At 44.1% G+C, this 23,620-nt stretch overlaps 1 pseudogene; it reads left to right on the top strand.

Moving 5' to 3' along the window:
- LOC141271443 (uncharacterized) overlaps positions 1-23,620 on the top strand; it is a 255,758-nt pseudogene that overhangs the window by 88,590 nt on the left and 143,548 nt on the right.

Here is a 23,620-nt window from a genome sequence, read left to right as displayed (position 1 = left end):
TTTGCCTTCACTCTGCGGTCCAGCTCACCCCAAACCATCTCGATTGGGTTCAGGTCTGGTGACTATGGAGGCCAGGTCATGTGGCGTAGCACCCCATCACTCTCCTTCTTGGTCAAATAGCCCTTACACAGCCTGGAGGTGTGTTTGGGGTCATTGTCCTGTTGAAAAATAAATGATGTTTCAACTAAAAGCAAACCGGATGGAATAGCATGCCGCTGCAAGATGCTGTGGTAGCCATGCTGGTTCAGTATGCCTTCAATTTTGAATGAATCCCCAACAGTGTCACCAGCAAAGCACCCCTACACCATCACACCTCCTCCTCCATGCTTCACGGTGGGAACCAGGCATGTAGAGTCCATCCGTTCACCTTTTCTGCGTCGCACAAAGACACGGTGGTTGGAACCAAAGATCTCAAATTTGGACTCATCAGACCAAAGCACAGATTTCCACTGGTCTAATGTCCATTCCTTGTGTTCTTTAGCCCAAACAAGTCTCTTCTGCTTGTTGCCTGTCTTTAGCAGTGGTTTCCTAGCAGCTATTTTACCATGAAGGCCTGCTGCACAAAGTCTCCTCTTAACAGCTGCTGAAGAGATGTGTCTGCTGCTAGAACTCTGTGTGGCATTGACCTGGTCTCTAATCTGAGCTGCTGTTAACCTGCGATTTCTGAGGCTGGTGACTCGGATAAACTTATCCTTAGAAGCAGAAGTGACTCTTGGTCTTCCTTTCCTGGGGCGGTCCTCATGTGAGCCAGTTTCTTTGTAGCGCTTGATGGTTTTTGCAACTGCACTTGGGGACACTTTCAAAGTTTTCCCAATTTTTCGGACTGACTGACCTTCATTTCTTAAAGTAATGATGGCCACTCGTTTTTCTTTACTTAGCTGCTTTCTTCTTGCAAAATACAAATTCTAACAGTCTATTCAGTAGGACTATCAGCTGTGTATCCACCAGACTTCTGCACAACACAACTGATGGTCCCAACCCCATTTATAAGGCAAGAAATCCCACTTATTAAACCTGACAGGGCACACCTGTGAAGTGAAAACCATTTCCGGTGACTACGTCTTGAAGCTCATCAAAAGAATGCCAAGAGTGTGCAAAGCAGTCATCAAAGCAAAAAGTGGCTACTTTGAAGAATCTAGAATATAAGACATATTTTCAATTGTTTCACACTTTTTTGTTAAGTATATAATTCCACTTGTGTTAATTCATAGTTTTGATGCCTTCAGTGTGAATGTACAATTTTCATAGTCATGAAAATACAGAAAAATCTTTAAATGAGAAGGTGTGTCCAAACTTTTGGTCTGTACTGTATGTATATATATATATATATATATATATATATATATATATATATATATATATATACATACATACACTGTATATATGTCCCTTATCCTAGGTCCCATCCTGGTATATATGTCCCCCATCCTGGTACATATGTCCCTTATCCTGGGCCCCAACCTTGTATATATGCCCCTTATCCTGGGTTCCATCTTGGTGTATATCTATCCCCAGTATGGTATACATGTCCCTTATCCTGGTATATATATCCCCCACCCTGGTACATACAGTGCCATGTAAAAGTTTGGGCATCCCTGGTCAAAATTATTGTTATCGTGAACAGTTAAGCAAGTTGAAGATTAAATGAGCTCTAAAAGGGTTAACGTTAAAGATGACACATTTCCTTTGTATTTTAGGCAGAAAATATATATATCTTCATTTATTACTTATACTGGTATATACAGTGCTGGCCAAAAGTATTGGCACCCCTGCAATTCTGTCAGATAATACTCAGTTTCTTCCTGAAAATGATTGTAATCACAAATTCTTTGGTATTATTCTCTTCATTTAATTTGCTTGCAAGGAAAAAACACAAAGGAGAATGAAGCAAAAATCTAATTATTGATCATTTTACACAAAACTCCAAAAAAGGGCCGGACAAAAGTATTGGCACCCTCATCCTAATACTTGGTTGCACAACCTTTAGCCAAAATAACTGCGAACAACCGCTTCCGGTAACCATCAATGAGTTTCTTACAATGCACTGCTGGAATTGTAGACCATTCTTCTTTGGCAAACTGATCCAGGTCCCTGATATTTGAAGGGTGCCTTCTCCAAACTGCCATTTTGAGATCTCTCCACAAGTGTTCTATGGGATTCAGGTCTGGACTCATTGCTGGCCACCTTAGAAGTCTCCAGTGCTTTCTCTCAAACCATTTTATAGTGCTTTTGGAAGTGCGTTTTGGGTCATTGTCCTGCTGGAAGACCCATGACCTCTGAGGGAGACCCAGCTTTCTCACACTGGGCCCTACATTATGCTGCAAAATTTGTTGGTAGTCTTCAGACTTCATAATGCCATGCACACGGTCAAGCAGTCCAGTGCCAGAGGCAGCAAAGCAACCCCAAAACATCAGGGAACCTCCGCCATGTTTGACTGTAGGGACCGTGTTCTTTTCTTTGAATGCCTCTTTTTTTTTCCTGTACACTCTATGTTGATGCTTTTTCCCAAAAAGCTCTACTTTTGTCTCATCTGACCAGAGAACATTCTTCCAAAACGTTTTAGGCTTTCTCAGGTAAGTTTTGGCAAACTCCAGCCTGGCTTTTTTATGTCTCGGGGTAAGAAGTGGGGTCTTCCTGGGTATCCTACCATACAGTCCCTTTTCATTCAGACGCCGACAAATAGTACGGGTTGACACTGTTGTACCCTAAGACTGCAGGGCAGCTTGAACTTGTTTGGATGTTAGTCGAGGTTCTTTATCCACCATCCGCACAATCTTGCGTTGAAATCTCTCGTCAATTTTTCTTTTCCGTCCACATCTAGGGAGGTTAGCCACAGTGCCATGGGCTTTAAACTTCTTGATGACACTGCGCACGGAAGACACAGGAACATTCAGGTCTTTGGAGATGGACTTGTAGCCTTGAGATTGCTCATGCTTCCTCACAATTTGGTTTCTCAAGTCCTCAGACAGTTCTTTGGTCTTCTTTCTTTTCTCCATGCTCAATGTGGTACACACAAGGACACAGGACAGAGGTTGAGTCAACTTTAATCCATGTTAACTGGCTGCAAGTGTGATTTAGTTATTGCCAACACCTGTTAGGTGCCACAGGTAAGTTACAGGTGCTGTTAATTACACGAATTAGAGAAGCATCACATGATTTTTCAAACGGTGCCAATACTTTTGTCCACCCCCTTTTTTAGGTTTGGTGTGGAATTATATCCAATTTGGCTTTAGGACAATTCTTTTTGTGTTTTTTTCATTGAAGACAAATTAAATGAAGAGAATAATACCAAAGAATTTGTGATTGCAATCATTTTCAGGAAGAAACTGAGTATTATCTGACAGAATTGCAGGGGTGCCAATACTTTTGTCCAGCACTGTATATCCCATCCTGGTATTATAGATATATGTACTATATATATTACATATATATTATACATTATATTATACATATATATTGCCAGGATGGGGATATACACTGCTCAAAAAAATAAAGGGAACACTTAAACAACAGAATATAACTCCAAGTAAATCAAACTTCTGTGATATCAAACTGTCCACTTAGGAAACAACACTGATTGACAATCAATTTCACATGCTGTTGTGCAAATGGAATAGACAATAGATGGAAATTATTGGCAATTATCAAGTCACCCTCAATAAAGGAGTGGTTCTGCAGGTGGGGACCACAGACCACATCTCAGTACCAATGCTTTCTGGCTGATGTTTTGGTCACTTTTGAATGTTGGTTGTGCTTTCACACTCATGGTAGCATGAGATGGACTCTACAATCCACAGAGATTGCTTAGGTAGTGCAGCTCATCCAGGATGGCACATCAATGCGAGCTGTGGCAAGAAGGTTTGCTGTGTCTGTCAGCGTAGTGTCCAGAGGCTGGAGGCACCACCAGGAGACAGGCCAGTACACTAGGAGATGTGGAGGGGGCCGTAGGAGGGCAACAACCCAGCAGCAGGACCGCTACCTCATCCTTTGTCCAAGGAAGAACAGGAGGAGCACTGCCAGAGCCCTGCAAAATGACCTCCAGCAGGCCATAAATGTGCATGTGTCTGCACAAATGGTTAGAAACCGACTCCATGAGGGTGGTATGAGGGCCCGACGTCCAAAGATGGGGGTTGTGCTCACTGCCCAACACCGTGCATTTGCCACAGAACACCAGGATTGGCAAAGTCTCCACTGGCGCCCTGTGCTCTTCACAGATGAAAGCAGGGTCACACTGAGCACATGTGACAGACGTGACAGAGTCTGGAGACGCCATGGAGAGCGATCTGCTGCCTGCAACATCCTTCAGCATGACCGGTTTGGCAGTGGGTCAGTAATGGTGTGGGGTGGCATTTCTTTGGAGGGCCGCACAGCCCTCCATGTGCTCGCCAGAGGTAGCCTGACTGCCATTAGGTACCGAGATGAGATCCTCAGACCCCTTGTGAGACCATATGCTGGTGCGGTTGGCCCTGGGTTCCTCCTAATGCAGGACAATGCCAGACCTCATGTGGCTGGAGTGCGTCAGCAGTTCCTGCAAGATGAAGGCATTGAAGCTATGGACTGGCCCGCCCGTTCCCCAGAGCTGAATCTGATTGAGCACATCTGGGACATCATGTCTCGCTCCATCCACCAACGTCACGTTGCATCACAGATTGTCCAGGAGTTGGCGGATGCTTTAGTCCAGGTCTGGGAGGAGATCCCACAGGAGACCATCCGCAACCTCATCAGGAGCATGCCCAGGCGTTGTAGGAAGGTCATACAGGCATGTGGAGGCCATACACAATACTGAGCCTCATTTTGACTTGTTTTAAGGACATTACATCAAAGTTGGATCAGCCTGTAGTGTGTTTTCCCACTTTAATTTTTGGGGGTGACTCCAAATCCAGGCCTCCATTGGTTAATAAATTTGATTTCCATTGATGATTTTTCTGTGATTTTGTTGTCAGCACATTCAACTTTGAACAGAACTAAGTATTCAATAAGAATATTTCATTCATTCAGATCTAGGATGTGTTATTTGAGTGTTCCCTTTATTTTTTTGAGCAGTGTATATAGATATATATCACATCATGGGCCCCATCCTGGTATGTATGTTTTCCATCCTGGTATATATCACCCATTCTTCCTCTGTTGTTTAATGCATAGAAAAAAATAAACCATTGTATTAACCTTCCCTCCAGTCCCCCGCCATGAGGAGTCCACTTCAGCGTGCACGCGAAGGTAGCACATGATGTCACTGCCCCCAGTCACGTGCATGCCGATGTTAAATAGCCTCTGATTGTCTGACAGTGTGTATTGCCGCACACATACCCGATAGATAGGTCTCTGTGCCGTAATACACTTCAGCTGGATGTGTGTCCGAGCATTTTCATTCACTTGAAGATTGTGCTGGCTTTGGCGGGTCCCCACCTGTGACCTATTTTACCGTGGTCGTTAAGACCCTGCTAGTATGTTTCCTTGCTACAAACTCTACTTCTAAGCTTAGACTTGTGTATCCTGTTGAAATAGCATTTAAGAACTGCTGTGACAAGCAACAAGCTAAAAGTGTTAGTCACACTAATCTCTCTGCAAGCAAATTCTTTAGTGTATGCATCATTGCAATTAACCATTAGCAACATTGGGTGTTATTCACACGATAATTTGTGCAAGCAAGGCGACTGATTATATTTGTCACCGCGTTAAAATACTGTTGTGACTAAGTGCAAGCCATATCTATCTCTGCTATCAGGTGTTATTCATACCTGACTCTCTGCAAGCAAGTTCCTGATTACATACTTTTCTGTTGTTAACTAATTGTAAGTTTCTGATTGCATGCATCTTTCCAACCATAAGCCTACTGCAGATTGTCTTGTCTGTATATCTACAGTTACCGTGTATATCCTACCTCCTTACTCTGCTTCATCTAGTGCTATCTGCCCCTTTTGTTTGTCTGTCATCCTGCATACCCTGCTGTCCTGGTGTTTGCTCATCCATGTGCCATCCAGGTAGACCTTCTCCGCTGCACCATCACCTTTGGTCTGTAGTGCTTAAGCTGACCTACAGGTTAGAAATTTCACCTCACCAGGTGAGCCCCTAACAGGCAATAGGATAACTTAAGCCTTGCTCATATTGTTTTTCCCAAATGAGCAGGTGGTTGATGCGGAGTACCAAGTCTATTTGACAGGATGTCAATTAGCTATATTCCTCCTGCAGAGGCTGCACACTGCAAAATATTAATTAGTCGGCAATGTGGAAAGAATTAGCACATCTAAGATGCCACCACTTTGACCAGAGCTCTCAGGCGCTGTTAAGCCTTCACCAACAACAATTGTGGCAACCTACTCCTGAGGTTACCTCAGAATAAACAGATCTGTTTCCAGAAGATCTTTGGGCCAAATATCCACTATCCCCTTTAGTGTCCATACCACCACCCTTCTCCTAAGATGACAATACTTCCTCGTCACCTTGATATTTTAACCAGGTCTTGCCCACCACTCTATCAATATTCCTATCACTACCATATTATCAGTATTCCTGACTTGGCTGACAGTTGCCCAATTCCCAACTCTCGCCCAATTCCCAATTCTAGAGTTGCCACTACCACCTTAGATTCCACTGTCAGTTACCCAGCACCATGGATGACAAAGTCATCAACATAGCTATGTGTTTAAATCGTGTCCTCCATGTCCTATGGCCCCATGTAATCTGAGTGCAAAGGATGACTGTTCTTCTCATCCAATAAATCAACTGAAGAAGATATTGTGAAATACCAGGGTGCTGTGTCTTAAGTGACTAAAGGGAAGAACAGATAGAGTTGTCATTGAAGGAATAGAAAGTCTACTGTGAAAAAGATATTATGTTGGTGACGGAGGAGGACCATGTGGAGCACTAACTCCAACAGACAGTTTGAATGTCAGAGTTAGCATCATCCTAATACAAATGATTTGACAATATTCCATAACGTCCTCCTCATTAATACACTTGGCAAAGGCAAATGGTGCCAATAGTGCTGCTGCCTCTGTGGTTCCCACATCCTTAGTACATGTATAGATTTTTTTTCTTTGCCATTGTCACTTTTTTCTTTGACCATAAGGTTTGACAACACTAATTAAATCTGGTCAATCTTTCCAAACTCAATTAAACTCTCTCTAGAAGGGACTTCAGAAATAGTGCTAGGTACATGTTGAAGAAGCCAGCAATTGCAATAGGTAGCTATCCTGGTGCAGTGTGTACAGATATGAAATTTTACTAGTAAAACAGGTGTGAAAAAAAATAGTTTAACACGTACAACACTTTAGTTTCAGTCAATTCTCTTGTCAAGGAATTCAAATGCTCAGTACAATCACTCACTTGTGACAAGCACACTTTTTCTGAGTGTCACAGTATTGACTTGCTGCTTTCTAGTGCATGAAGATTTTAGTAAAAATGTGTAATTTACAAACAGCAGCAAAAGCTGCAAGTCCATCTAAACTATTGTATATCACTGGTTAACCACAAAGGTACTGCTGGTGATACCTCTCCTATCACTCTCCCCTTATCAACTGAATATCTGCATTAGTCGTAGGCTACTACACTCATTGTCTTCAGTGCTACATTTGTACAACACACACTGGAGTATTTGACCAATGTTTTAAGTCTTTCTCACCCTATCCTTATTGCTGTGTGCTCTGATATCCTCTCATTATCCTGAGTCACTCTAAAATAGCTGCTATATTCGCTTTCCTTAAATGTGTAAAATGACAGCGAGCATTTTTGGGATGATTTGTGTGAAGCAAATCACAAATTGTTTGAATTCACTGGGTCTTGCGAATTCATAACATTCACATTAACATTTTATCGAATTGATTCACTCGTCTCTACTGCAGTGTTTTTTCGCCAGGCGGCCTAAGATTTTAATTTGTACTGATACGTGATTTGTTTATCAACTATCTGATTCAGAAGATTGCAATCACATGAGTTAATTTACCTCCACGTTGTCAGAATATGGAAATAAAAACATATTGGAACTATACTGTAACCTTTATGTTGTTTTAAAGGAAGCAAGATGGTAGGTAACATGTTGAAGGGTACAACTTGCAGGATGGGTAAAAGAACAGCAGTTTGAAGTGTAGGACAGGGACAGGTTAGCAATCCCCTTTCTTTTTAACATGCAATAACAACTACATTTCCTGATTAAGAATGTGAAATGCATCCCACTTTAAGTGTCTTTCCACCATTCTTGGTAAATTTTAATTTTGGTTTTTCTACCCAAATCCTACCCATTCTCAATTAAACAGAACTGTTTTTCAATCTTCTAGGATTTTAAAAAAATCTGGTTTAAAACCAATGGATTCAGATGGATTTATATTTTTTCAAAAGAGTTTCCATTATTATTTCCAGTAGTTGTATTTTTTACATGGGATCCTTATGATGTTACATTTTCTCATCTTCTCCCCATTCAGGTCCACACAATATTGGATCCTCTCAGTGGAGATCTTCTATTTAAGGTTCATTTTCCTGATTGATCCATCAAGGATGGATAAGGACAAGATGGGAGAAAGGATATTGCATCTCACCCTAGAGATCCTCTTCCGGCTTACTGGAGAGGTGAGAGATTCTAATGACGTCACATTACATCATTCTTATCTATGGGAATAACAGATGGACAGAATTGGAGAGGTGAGGACTCTGGAAATGTCTGTAGTGAGATTTATTAATGTGTCTCTCCATAACCAGGATTACACAGTAGTGAAGAAGACCTCTAGTGAGCGCTGTCAGGCCCCTGTGTCTGAGGGTTGGGGAAGTTCACTGAGCCCCATCACGGGGCCTTCACCTCACCCGCTGATACACGAGGATATCAATGTCCAGAAGATCTTAGAACTCACCTACAAGATAATTGAGCAGCTGACTGGAGAGGTGACACTGTTGGGAATGCTGGGAAATTTTACAGTAACGCTATGAAGGGAACGGGGGATGACGGTATCATTGTATGTGTCAGGTTCCTTTAAGGTATCAGGATGTTGCTGTCTATTTCTCCAAGGAGGAGTGGGAGTATTTAGAAGGACACAAAGATCTGTACAAGGATGTCATGATGGAGGTTCCTCAGCCCCTCACATCACCAGGTAATAGACAGGACTAAATACACATGGCCTATAATTATCTGTGTGTAAAGAATGAATTCAGTCCCTGTATGTGTTTCCTCCAGATCTATCCAGTAAGAGGACAACACCAGAGAGATGTCCCCGTCATCTTCTTCCACAGGACTGTAACCAAGAAAATCCCGATGTTCCTCAGGATTATCAGGTAGATGGAGAGAAGGTGTCATGAAATCTCTCCTATCATGTGTAGAAAGCTGTGAAGGTCTTGTGTTAAGTTTCATTTTATACACCAGTATTAGACACTGAATAGCCAAATTATTAGAGACCATTGTCTTTTCATTATTTTTCTGAATAGAAAGACCCGTAGACCATGAGTGCTGCAAAACATCATGTGATTAAGCTTTCTGTTGATCAGCTTCAGTGTGAATTAATATTAGATTGTGAAAATTGAGTGATCTGAGCGACTTCAGTGCTAGATTATCACGGGGTCTGTGATTGAGGAAAAGTATCCAATGAAAAGGCATGCTGTGGATGTACGCTACTTGTTGATTAAATATGTCTGAGGAGATCAAAAATCATTCTGATGAACAGAAGGTTCACAAGTTTGTAAATTACAGCCGAATACAACACTGATGCTTGGACTTATGTGTCCGAATTTCCCAATTCTACACTCCTTAGTGTCTATAACAGCAGGCGACCATCATGAATGGCAGTGCTGAGAATTGTGTACAATCAGCATGAATCGATTAACCCCTCCTGATGGGCATGAACAGTTCAGGCTGATGGAGGTGGAGGTGGAGTAGAGTTTGGGAAGAATGTTTTCTTGGCACAACTACTACCTGTGGATCATCATTATTTTGACACTAGGGCTTATCTTTGTGGCTGTTCAATTTCATCCTTTCATGACATTCCCTTACTTTAAGGCAGAAGAACATTTTCAGATGAACAATGCACAATACCATAAGAGTTGTAAAGTGATGGATTGCTAGCAGGAACATGACAATAATTTTTCATTGCCTCCTTGAACTTTGCAGTCCCCAGCTCTTAATCCTATATGAAGAAGTAGAACCTGCTGTTCGGAATGTATCAATACCAATTTATAATTTGCAGCATCTGCAAGAAGATATACTGACCATGTGGGCCAATATTCATGCAGAACAATTTAATCACTTAGTGAAATCTATGGCGTGACAAATTACTGCAGTTCTGAAACCAAAGGAGATCCCTCATAAACTACTAGATTGGTGTCTCTAATATTGTGGCCATTCATGGTATGTTTTATACTTGGTGGAGATGACAGGATTTAAGCTGACAATTGATCTTAGATGTTGTCTGTATCTTCTCACAGTTTTCTGGTTATGGAGACTGCTGGGTAAAATTAGGAACCAACAGATTGGATTTATGCAGGAGACCTGCAGCTACAGTGGCTTGCAAAAGTATCCCCCCCTCCCCCTCCTTTGTAGTTTTTGTGTTTTGCTACCTCACAACCTGGAATTTCACAGTTTTATTTTTAGTGTTTGTATCAGTTCATGTAAAGAACATGCCTACAACTGTGAACATTTGGTTTTCTTTTTATTGTGAAATGAAGAACAAATAGGACAAAATAACTGAAAACTTCAGTGTGCATAACTGTTCACCCCCCCCAAAGTACTTTGTAGAGCCTCATTTTGCGGCAATCATGGCTGAAAGTCACATTGGATACGTCTTCATAGGCTTTCCACATCTTGTCACTGGGATTTTTGTCCATTCCTCAAGGCAAAACTGCTCCAGCTCCTTCAAGTTAGATGATTTCCTCTGGTGAACAGCAATCTTCAAGTTTGACCACAGATTCTCAATTGTATTAAGGTCTGGGCTTTGACTATGCCACGCCAAAACATTTACACTTTTCCACTTAAACCACTCAATTGTTGCTTTAGCGGTATGCTTTGGGTCATTGTCTTGTTGGAAGGCGAACCTCCATCCCAGTCTCACATCACTGACAGACTGAAACAGGTTTTGCTCAAAAATATCCCTGTATTTCGCACCATCCATCTTCCCCTCAACTTGGCCCATTTTCCGTGTCCCTACTGATGAAAAACAGCCCCACGGCATGATGCTGTCACCACTATGTTTCACTGTGGGGATGTTGTTCTTGGGGTGATGAGCTGTTTGGTTTGGTGCCAGACATAGCGTTTACCATGTTGGCCAAAAGGTTAAATTTTCTCATCAGAACACAGCTCCTTCCTCCATACATTTGGGGAGTCTCCCACATGTCTTTTGGAAAACTCAAAATGAGCCTTACAATTTTTTTGTGTAAGTAAAGGCTTTTTTTCTGCCCACTCTTACATAAAGACCACCTCTATGGAGTGTACGGCTTATTGTGGCCATTTGGACAGATACTCGAGTCTCAGCTTGGTAACTCTGCAGCTCCTTCACGGTTACCATTGGTCTCTGTGCTGCCTCTGATTAATGCCCTCCTTGCCGGGGCTAAGAGTTTTGGTGGGCGGTTCTCTCTTGGTAGGTTTGTTGTGATACCATGTTCTTTCCATTTGATGATAATGGACTTGATGGTGCTCCGGGGGATCATCAGATATTGGGTTTTTGCTTTTTTTGTAACCGAACCCTGACTTGTTCTTCTCAACAACTTTGTCCCTAACTTGTTTGGAGATCTTTCTCTTCATGGTGTTGTTTTATTAGTGGTGCCCTTGCTTAAAGGGGTATTCCCATCTCAAAGATCTTATCCCAATATGTAGTAGGTGTAATAATAATAATATTAGTAAATACCTTCAATTAGAAATGTAGTATAGTTTTTCTGATTCGCTATGTCTTTTTCCTCATGTGCAGGTATTGCAGGACCTTAGGTACCCATGGTTACGACCACTAGCAACTAGCTAACTAACTGTTACTATATCAGTGGTCGTAACCATGGATACCTAAGGTCTTGCAATGCCTGCACATGAGAAAAGAGACATCGCAATTCTGAAAAAATATACTACATTTCTAATTGGAGGTATTTGGTAATGTTATTATTATTACACCTACTATATATTGGGTAGGATTTTGGAGATGGGAATACCCCTTTAATGGTGTTGCAGCCTCTTTGGCCTTTCAGAAAAGGTGTGTATGTACTGACAGACCATATGACACTTAGATTGCACACAAGTGGGCTTCCTTTCACTAAGCATGTGACTTATGAAGGTACCGGTAATTGCTTACACCAGAAATTTTTAGGCGCTTCATCGTAAAAGGGCTGAATACATATGCACATGCCAATTTTTAATTATTTGATCCATAAATTTTTGCCTATATTTTTCTCACTTCACCAACTTAGAGTATTTAGTGCTGATACATCACACACAAATCAGATTACAAAAATATTTAAACGCAGGTTGTAAAGTAACAAAATACTGTAGGTAAAAAGCCAAGGGGGAGTTAATACTTTTGCAAGCCACTGTATTTGATAATTACTGTTGTCATGTCATTTTTGGTTGTCATTCTCATTAATAATCTTTTCTGTACATCTAAATCATTTCACGCGACTCCTTCATCTGTCTGTGACTGTTATAATATTTGTTTCAGGGTAAAGATCTGACCCATATTAATACTACAGAGACATATGTGTGGAGTGATGAGCGGTGTAAAGAGGAGATTCCTACATATGACTACCCAGGTGAGTAGTAGCCTCAGAGCTTTACAGATTCTACTCCATCACTGGCTGGTGCAATAATGTGTTGATGTTTATAGGGTATGTTATACAGCTATTTTAATTTAATTTTTTTTTTATCTGCAATGTTTTAATAAGTAAAATTGAAATAGCGCATTTTTCCACAGAGGAAAAAAATATGTGGCTGATTTACGTACATTCCGTTCTTATGGCAATACACACATGTGATTTCTGAAGCTAATGCTTGGCTATAGCAGTGATGCATTGGTCACCGCTATGGTGAGTGATAAGTCGCATGTCGGTACGGCTGGAAGAGCAAGTGGATGAAGAATGACTGGATATCCGAAAGATTCCCCTTTCTGATATATTTTCCTTTTTTTGCACTTAAATTTTTTTCCTCCCCTATTTCCATCAAGTTGAAACCAGAAGTTTACATACACTATATAAAAAGACACATATGCATGGTTTTTCTCAATATCTGACATGAAATCAGAATAAACCTTTCCCGTTTTAGGTCAATTAGGATTAGAGTAGAGATGGGCAGATTGATTCGCAGAGGATCGAGTTTGAGTCAAATTTCCTCAAATTCACTGTTTCAGGCAAATTTGAACATTTTGAGATTCGATTCATGGTTCACAAAAAACGCAAATACTTCCCACATTGCTGATGCGTCAGAGAGCAAGCCAAAATCATTTTGTATTGCTGAGCGGGCTTCCACATAATGCCCTACAGCTATGACATCTTACAGATTATTATACCTTGTACAGTGGTGGTCAGTAACTGGGTCATCACAGATCAGCGGTTCCCACTGGAGCACAGTCTGTATGGAAGAGTGGTTTTCTATCTCCAGAGTCACTGGGTAAATCTCTCTCCTGTAGAGTGTAAGCTCTTATGGATAGCGAGGTCCTCTTACTCCTGTAGAGTGTAAGCTCGTGTGGTCTGTGGGATCATCTCTCTTTCTCTCTCCTGTAGAGTGTAAGCTTTTATGATCAGTGGGGTTCTCCCTCTCTCCTGTAGCGTCTAAGCTCTTATGGCCAGCGAGGTTCTCTAGCTCTCCAGTAGTGTGTAAGCTTTTATGGTCAGCAGGGCTGTTTCTATCTCCTGTAAAATGTACACTCTTATGAACACTGGAGACTCCTCTCTCTCCTGTTGAGTGTAAGCTGTTATGGTCAGCGGGGTTCTCTTCCTCTCCTGTTGAGTGTAAGCTCTTATGGTCAGTGAGGTTCTCTAGCTCTCCTGTAGCGTGTAAGCTTTTATGGTCAGAGGGGTTCTTTCTTTCGCCTGTAAAATGTACACTCTTATAATCAGTGGTCTCCTCTTCTTCTGTAGTGTGTACACTGTTATGATCAGCGGGGTCTTCTCTCCTGTAGAGAGTAAGCTCTTATCGACAACGGGGTCCTCTCGCTCTCCTGTAAAAAGTATCCTTTGTTGGGTGAAGAGAGTGGGGCATCAAAATGCGCTGCTCACCTGTCAGAATAATGTACCAGAGTAATCCAAGTCGATGTAATGATGAAATAGACTTTATTTCTACGCGTTTCGTGGTGATCACACTACTTCCTCACGACAGTCTATCAGACGTGGTGTGATCACCACGAAACTATTCCATATTTTTTTCCTCAGAATTGAGTGATTCCATCATTTTTTCCCTCTGCTTGGTCTGAAAAAAAAATTACCCTTACTGAGTACCACATTTTTAATCTTGATTTCTTTTAGTGTTTCTTAAAGCCCTAAAGTTGCCATTTGAAATTACTTTAGTTTTGTGCCATGTCTGTGATCTGCTTTTTTTCAACAACATTAAACAACAGAATGAACATCCTCCGAGCCCGGTGATTCCATAATTTTTGCCAGGGGTTGTATGGGTCACCAAGCTATGGAAAGCCTGTTTAAACCAAGCTCAGAGCATGGTCTAAGAGGCTTCTGGTGCCACTTTTCCCATGAGAATGTAAAATCTAGGGCTAGGGCTTTTTTTCACCTCCCAATGGTATAAAATTCAGTGACACACCCTTGGTGTCAATATGATCACGGCACCTTTAGATTTGTTAAAAGGTGTAGTTTGTAAAATGAGGTCACTTGTGAAGCTGTTTTGTTGTTCTGGGACCTCAATGTGACATGGCACCCTCAAACTATTCCAGAAAAATGTGCACTACAATACTTTGCTCCTTTCCTTCTGAGCTTTGCACTGTGCCTCTAAAGTATTTATTTATTTTTTATTCTATTTAAATTTTCCAAAAACAAACAGAGAAAATATTCTTAATAAATAGACCTAACCTGGTCGGTGAGGTCTCTTAACAAATGTATTCTCCTTGAAATGATTCATTGTCAGTTTCATATATACAATAATACTAGTAACAACAATTGGAAGATAGTAAATAACCATAGATATCGATACAGATCAAATAAGGAGGGATAATGTCAAATAAGATGAAGTAAAGTAAAATAAAATAAGATAAAATAAAACAGGTGTCTTTCAATGATAAAGTAATACTTTCGATAATATTAAGTCTAGTTGTTGTAATTGAATCTGTCTAGCATTTTGGCTACCAGTTTTTTTTTGTTTTTGTTTTTTTTTAATTCTTGGGGATTGTCGTGGCCAGGCTCCCGTAGTGAGCATGTAGTGGAGTATCTCTTCCCATCCACCTGCCCCATATCAGGGACACAGCGTCTGGAGGAGGAGAAGGGGAGAGAACTCCATCACCGCGGCATCTGACAAGGTTTCATACATTCACTTTATCCCATATTTCTCAGTCCATGGCTGCCATGTTTTGAGAAAACGTTCGTGGTAATGGGTCCCCCAACTGGAGAGTTCCTCCAATCTGTGTATATCTGTAATTTTTGCCAGCCAGTCCTCCAAGGTCGGGGGGGTGTTGTTGTTTCCATTTTAGAGTGATCATGTGTTTTGCTGCTCCTATCATTAATGGTGCAAGTCCATGTCTTTTAGGTCTGTAATTGTTGGTTGGGAGTGATAGAAGTACTTCTACAGCCGTTAAGTCAAGGTCTATAAGTCCTAGAGCTTTCAAGGTGTCATTAACCCCTTTCCAAAAGCATTTTAAGTCTTGGCATGCCCAGAAAACATGGGTCAAAGTTCCTCTTGATCTCTCGCATCTCCAACTTAGCGGGGACTCAGTCCCAAGTGGAAGAGTTTTTCAGGGGTAAATTACCACCTCGAGAAAAGTTTGAAAGACATCTCTTGTAATAAAATGCATCTAGAGAAGCCATGTGATCCTAGACATACCTTTTCTTTCTCACATTGGGAAAGCGAGATACCCAATTCTACTTCCCACGAATGTAAGGAGAGTGGGAAGGCATTCTGCTTGGTGTCGAGGAGGTTGTTGTATATTTTAGAGGTGACTTTGGAGATTGGGGACGTCACCTTTGTTAATATTTCCATCCACAGCCATTGGTTTGGCGGCGTAGTTAATTGTCTAACTTTCTTCATGTAGTAGGATATGTGTTGCTCTTGGAGAAATGAGTGCGGATGTCGTTTTGCTTCTAAGGGCCATAGGTTTTTACATCGAATTTTCCGAGACAGTAAGTGGGAAATCGGTTTGTTCGGTAGCGATGACCATAAGTTGTAAGGGTCTGTGAAGTCTATGTCAAACAGATATGGTTTGAGACCTATCGGTGTTTTGTCTAGGAATTGACCTGTGGGAGGCTGATTTGGAATCAATGAACGTCTTATCTCTAGGATTGTGAAGAGGATATCATCATATTCTTCCTCTTTAGGGAGGCAATTTGTCCATAATAGTCTGTTTGCTTTGGTGCTTAGTAATTGCATTTCGATGTGTTTATCATTACCTTGAGTTGTTAATTGGGTTAGTCTCAGCCACCTGGCCAAATGAATGGCTCGGTAGTAAGAAATTAAGTCAGGGAGTCCAAGGCTTCCTGTTCTTTTCGGGAGTAACTGTCTTAAACGGGAGTCTGGCCTCTAAAATAGTTTTCAACCACATATGGGGTATCGGTGTACTCAGGAGAAATTGCGTAACATATTTTTTGCTCCATTTTGTCCTATTATGCCTTTTGAAAATTTGAAGACAAAGTAACATTTTAGTGGAAAAAAATGGTAATTTTCTTTTGACTCAGCTCAATGTTATACAATTTTATGAATTGTCTGAGGGTTAAAAATGCTCACTACAATGTTAGATGAATTCCTCAAGAGGTTTAGTTTCCAAAATAGGGCCACTTGGGGGGAGGGGGGGTTCTGCTGTTTTGGCATGTCAGGGACATTCGCAATCTCTTCCAGCCAAAATTGTGCTCAATTGGAGCTCCTTCCCTTCCGAGCCCTACCATGTGCCTAAACAGTAGTTTTCCACCACATATGTATTGCTTTATGTGGTCAATTTTCTCGTGTTACCCTTGTGAAAATGAAAAATTTGGGTTGAAGCAACATTTTTGCTGGAAAAATGTATTTATTCATTTTCACGGCTCAATGCTCTAAAATTCTGTGAAGCACCTGTGGGTTCAAGGTGCTCACTACACCTCTAGATAAGTTCTTTGAGGGGTCTAGTTTCCAAAATGGGGTCACTTGTGGGGGGGGTTTCCACTGTTTAGGCCCATCAGGAGTTCTGCAAACGTGACATGGTGTCCACTATCTATTCCAGCCAATTCTGTTCTCCAAAAGTCAAATGGCGCTCCTTCCGTTTTGATTCCTCCTGTGGCTCAAACAGTAGTTTTCCACCACATATGGGGTACTGAGTAGTCGGGAGAAGTTGCAGAACAAATTGTATGGTTAATTTTCTCCTGTTATCCTTGTAAAAATGTAACATTTGGGGCTAAATGTGGGAAAAATTAAAATGTTATTTTTTTTCCTTCTACATTGCTTTAATACCTGTGAAACACCTAAAGGGTTAATAAATATTTTTGATTGTGGTTGTCAGCACTTTGATGAGTGCATTTTTTAAAATGGTATCAATTTTGGCCATTTTTTCTTATATAGGCCCTTCAAAGTCACTTCAAACGTGATTTGGTCCCTAAAAAAAGGATTTTGTATATTTTTGGAAAAATGAGATATTTCTGATAAACTTTTAACCCTTCTAACTTCGTAACAAAAAAATATGTTTCAAAAATGATTGTGCTGTAAAGTAGAAATATGAGAAATGTTATTTACAAATTATTTTGTACAGCATGACTGGTTTAAGTATATAAAAATTGAAAGTTTGAAAATTGCAAAATTTTCCAAATTTTTGACAAAATTCCAATATTTTCACAAACGCAAAAAATTTCAACCTAATTTTACCACTAACTAAATACAATATGTCACAAAAACAACATTCTCAGAATCACTATGATTCGTTGGCATGTTCCAGAGTTATTACCTGATGAAGTGACACTGGTCAGAATTGAAAAATAATTGTAAGGTGAAAACAGGCTCTCAGGTGAAGGGATTAAGGCATCCCAGGGTCACCACTCCTGGGACACTTCTCATCTCGGGCTTTTATACTTACCCGGCCTAATGCTGTTGATTATGGTTGTTTATGGGGGGGCAGGTTTTCCGGATGACTATATTAGCCACTCGGCATACTAGCCAACTCACCAAACCCAGTGTGTATGATGTATCAGTCTACTAGGGCAACCAGAGGTGTATCTAGGTTTTCTGGCACCCGGGGCAAAAATTCAGTTTGTCCCCCCCCCCCCAAGCACATATGCGATTGTGAAAAGCAGTGAAACAGGAAGAGAAGCTAGTTGTCACGTAACAGTAAGTATGAAAATCACATATGCTGAATCCTAACACTGAGTATATTACACACTGTTAGGATTGGCTACAGGGCTTCATTTTATAAGTAAAGTGTGTAACGGGTCTGGGAGGCGGAACCTCTGAGCTGCTATACAAGGGGGCAGTCCTTGTAAGGGAGCGGGTGGCGACCAGGGAAGACTGGCAGGAGGTCACAGCAGGTGACCGGGACAGTCTCTGAGTGAACGGGCTGGAGGTCACGGCAAGTGACCGGGGCAGTCTCTGGATGAACGGGCTGATGGTCACGGCAAGTGACCGGGGCAGTCTCTGGATGAACGGGCAGATGGTCACGGCAAGTGACCGGGGCAGTCTCTGAATGAACGGGCAGATGGTCACGGCAAGTGACCGGGGCAGTCTCTGGATGAACGGGCAGATGGTCACGGCAAGTGACCAGGGCAGTCTCTGGATGAATGGGCAGATGGTCACGGCAAGTGACCGGGGCAGTCTCTAGGTAAAGGGTTGGTACGACCTGTGGCGGCTGATGATAGACGTGAGCTCCCAGGTGAGCAGGCGAGAGTCTCTGGATGAACGGGTGGTCACAGCATGTGACGGCGGAGCCTCCAGGAAGACCAACAGACAGGCGGCAGATGAGCGCTCCCAGGTGAGCGGGCAGAAGTCTCTGGACAGGCGGGTGGTCACAGCACGTGACGGCAGAGCCTCCAGGTAGGCTAGCAGACAGGCAGCAGATGAGCGCTCCCAGGTGAGCGAGCAGGAGTCACTGGACAGGCAGGTGGTCACAGCACGTGACGGCGGAGCCTCCAGGTAGACTAGCAGGCAGGTAGCAGGTGTGTGCTCCCAGGTGAGCGGGCAAGCTGGTCCATAGACAGACTGACAGGAGTTGGAAGGCAGACCGTCGGACCTCAGGCAAGCAGGCAGGTGGCTGATGTGCGCTCCCAGGTGAGCGGGCAGGCTGGTCCTTAGACAGACTGACAGAAGTAGTAAGGCAGACCGTCGGACCTCAGGCAAGCAGGCAGGTGGCTGATGTGCGCTCCCAGGTGAGCGGGCAGGCTGGTCCTTAGACAGACTGACAGGAGTAGTAAGGCAGACCGTCGGACCTCAGACTAGCAGGCAGGTAGCAGATAATCAGGCAGGAATCTGGCAGGTAACTGGCAGGTAACTGGCAACGGGACCTGAGGGCTGAAGCAGAGTAGTGAACAGTGCAACAACATTGCTCGGGCACCTCCATTTTGGAGGAGGTGCCTTATATATGGTGAAGTCCTCCGGCCATTGGCCGGGGACTCCTTAGGACGACGCGCGCGGCCCCTTTAAGAGGGAGGGAGAGCGCGCGCGCGCGCCCTAAGCACAGTGACCGGGAAGGAGCGCGCGCTGCCAGCAGAGCGGGAGGAGGACGCCGGGCACGGAGCAGAGAGGTGAGGGGAACAGCGTCCCTGCCTAGCAGAGGGCAGGGACGCCGGCGCTACAGTACCCCCCCTTTAGGCCCCCCCTTTTTTAGGCCAGACAGAAATTTAGCTAGGATAAGAGGGGCATGGATGTTCTCCCGGGGCTCCCACGTTCTCTCCTCAGGACCAAACCCCCTCCAATCTACTAGAAAAAAGGTCTTTCCTCTTACCCTTTTGGTGGCAAGAATGTTCTCTACCTCAAACTCATCCTCAGCAGAAACCGGAGCAGGAGGCGTACCTGTAGACTTGGAAAAAGAGTTAAGTACCACAGGTTTGAGGAGAGATACATGGAAGGAGTTAGGGATCCGTAAGTTGGCCGGGAGTTTTAATTTATAGGCCACCGGGTTGATCTGACTGATGACCTCCAGAGGACCGATGAACCGAGGCCCTAACTTGTAAGAAGGTATCTTAAGTCGGACATATTTAGATGAGAGCCAGACTTTATCTCCAGGACGAAATTGTGGAGGATCCAGGCGTTTTTTGTCAGCGTGTCTTTTCATCCGTTCGGACGACTGAAGGAGTGCGGATCGGGTACTCTCCCAAATGGAGGAAAATTTGCTAACGAGAGATTCCGCAGCCGGGTTGTCCACAGAGGTGGAGACAGGAAAAGGAATCCGAGGATGCTGACCGAAGACTACAAAAAACGGGGATTTGGAGGAGGATTCGCTCTCGTGATTGTTATAGGAGAACTCGGCCCAAGGTAGGAGATCCACCCAGTCAGAATGATGGGCATTAACGAAGTGTCGGAGGTAACTGGTCAGGTTCTGATTGATCCGCTCCACTTGACCATTGGACTGTGGGTGGTAAGCGGAAGAGAAGTCCAGGGTGACGTCTAGCAGTTTACAAGTGGCTCTACAGAAACGTGAGGTGAACTGTACCCCACGATCCGACACGATGTGGAGGGGCAGGCCATGAAGACGGAAGATGTGGCGAATAAAGTCTTTAGCCAGCTCGGGTGCAGACGGGAGGCCAGGCAGGGGAATAAAGTGAGCCATCTTGGAAAAGCGGTCAGCGACCACCCAAATGACCGTACAACCGGCAGAGACGGGGAGATCAGTTATGAAGTCCATAGCAATATGCTGCCAGGGGGCAGCAGGCACAGGAAGCGGAAGGCGACCGGCAGGCAGGTGTCTCGGGACTTTGTTGCGGGCGCAGGACACACAGGCAGAAACAAAGTCTATTACGTCCTTGTGCAGGGTAGGCCACCAGTAGTGCCGGGCAATAAGCTGGAGGGTCTTTTTCTGACCGGCGTGGCCAGCTAGTTTAGACGAGTGACCCCAGTGTAGGATCTTCTCCCGATCAGGTACTGATACGAACGTCTTACTGGGAGAGAGACGATTTAGACTCAAGGAGCCACCTGCATTACTCTGGCGGGATCGATGATATGTTTAGGTTCTTCCTCGAGATCGGACACCAGAAAGGATCGGGACAAGGCATCTGCTTTGACGTTTTTGTCAGCCGGGCGAAAATGAAGAACAAAATCAAAGCGAGCAAAAAACAAGGACCACCGGGCTTGGCGCGGGTTAAGTCTCTGGGCATGCTGGAGGTAAGCCAAGTTCTTGTGGTCAGTGTAAATTATTACTGGGTGAAGAGCCCCCTCGAGTAGGTAACGCCACTCCTCCAATGCCAGTTTGATGGCCAATAACTCTCGGTCTCCTATGGAATAGTTGCGCTCAGAAGAGGAGAAGAGTTTGGAGAAGAAGCCACAAGTTACCATTCTCCCGGAAGATGATTTTTGAGTAAGTACCGCTCCGGCTCCAGAGGAGGAGGCGTCAGCTTCCAGGAAGAACTGCTTGTTGCCGTCCGGGCGATGCAGCACCGGGGCGGAAGAGAAGGCCTGTTTTAGGGAAAGAAAGGCCTCCTCTGCTTCTGGCGGCCACTCTTTGGGATTAGTACCCTTACGGGTGAGCGCGGAAATTGGGGCAGTCCGGGAAGAGAAGTGTGGTATGAAGAGGCGGTAGTAGTTGGCGAAGCCCAGGAATCGCTGAATGGCCTTCAACCCCTCCGGTCGAGGCCATTTCTCGATGGCAGACAGTTTCTCTGGATCCATTCGTAGGCCGGTCTGAGAAATAATGTAGCCCAAAAACGGAAGCGAGGTCTGCTCAAAGAGGCACTTCTCGTATTTAGCGAAGAGGTGATTCTGCCTGAGCCTGAGCAGGACCTGACGAACGTCCCTCCGGTGGGTCTGGAGATCCGGAGAGAAGACCAAGATGTCGTCCAGGTACACCACTACGCAGGAGTAGAGAAGGTCCCGGAAGATGTCATTGACCAACTCCTGAAAGACGGCAGGAGCGTTACAGAGACCAAAGGGCATTACCAGATATTCATAGTGGCCGTCCCGGGTGTTGAATGCCGTCTTCCATTCATCCCCCTGACGGATACGAACCAGGTTGTACACCCCACGGAGGTCCAGTTTGGTGAAGATTCTAGCCCCCCTCAGATGATCAAATAACTCCGGAATGAGCGGAAGGGGGTACTTATTCTTCACCGTGATCTGGTTAAGGCCTCTATAGTCTATACAGGGACGGAGAGAGCCGTCCTTCTTTTTGACGAAAAAGAAGCCTGCTCCCGCCGGGGAGGTAGATTTCCGGATGAATCCCCTGGCCAGATTCTCCTCAATATATTCGGACATCGACCGGGTCTCAGCAGCGGATAAAGGATAAATACGCCCACGGGGAGGAGTAGTACCAGGTAACAGGTCGATAGGGCAGTCGTATGGTCTATGAGGAGGTAGTGTCTCTGCTTCCTTTTTATTAAAGACATCAGCATAAGACCAATAAGGTATCGGAAGTCCAGGTAGATTAGCTGGGGTAGGAGAAGGACGGACGGGATGGACGGGAACCAGACAGGTCTTATGGCAGTCCTGTCCCCAGCGAAGGACCTCTCCGGTCTGCCAGTCAAGCACGGGTGCATGTCTCTGGAGCCAAGGTAGGCCTAGCAAGAGGGCGTGAGAGAGTCCAGGCAGAACATGAAAGGAGATACTCTCAGAATGCAGCATTCCCACCTGCAGAGTAATGTATTCGGTGATGAGTTGGATGGGGCGTGGTAAGAGGCCCCCATCCACGGCAGCAACAGACAAGGGTACAGCCAGAGGTTTGGTGGGGATGCGGTATTTCTCTACCAGGGACTGTGAAATAAGATTCACGGCTGCTCCAGAGTCAAGTTGGGCTAGTTCGAAATAACGGTTCTCCCCGCAGACGATTGAGACTGACAGCAGCAGAGATGGAGAGGATTTATTCTTGTCTAGGTCGACCTCTCTGAGCGAACCTAGACACAGGCGTTTCCCGACCTCTCCGGGCAGGCACGGATCCGGTGCTCCTTACTGCCACAGTAGAAGCAGCTCCCCTCGGCACGGCGTAAGTCCTGACGGATTTTGACCATCTTGGTCTGGTCGACCTGCATAGACTCAGGAGAGTGTACCTGGGTAGAGACGGAGGGAGTGACGGGTTTCTGAAAAGTAGGAGCTAGACGTGGTAACCTCCTCTCACGGGTGACCTCTTTGGCACGCTCCTGGAACCGTAGGTCAATCCGGGTGGCAAGAGTTATTAGGTCATCGAGAGTGGTAGGAATGTCCCGACCGGCAAGTTCATCTTTAATACGGCCGGACAGACCCTCCCAGAAGACGGATACCAGAGCGTCGTTATCCCAGGCCAGCTCCGAGGCAAGGGTACGGAACCGTATGGCATATTGGCCCACGGTGAGACTTCCCTGACGGAGGCGTAGCAGTGATGATGCGGATGAGGTCTTCCGTCCGGGTTCGTCGAAGACTTTCCGGAAAGCCGTGAGAAAAGCAGGC

The sequence above is a fragment of the Phyllobates terribilis genome, unplaced genomic scaffold (genome assembly GCF_046119375.1).
Source record: "Phyllobates terribilis strain yellow unplaced genomic scaffold, ASM4611937v1 Scaffold_5__5_contigs__length_657084704, whole genome shotgun sequence".
In the NCBI taxonomy this organism is placed as follows: Eukaryota; Metazoa; Chordata; class Amphibia; order Anura; family Dendrobatidae; genus Phyllobates; species Phyllobates terribilis.
This window is presented reverse-complemented; position numbering and strand designations above follow the sequence as displayed.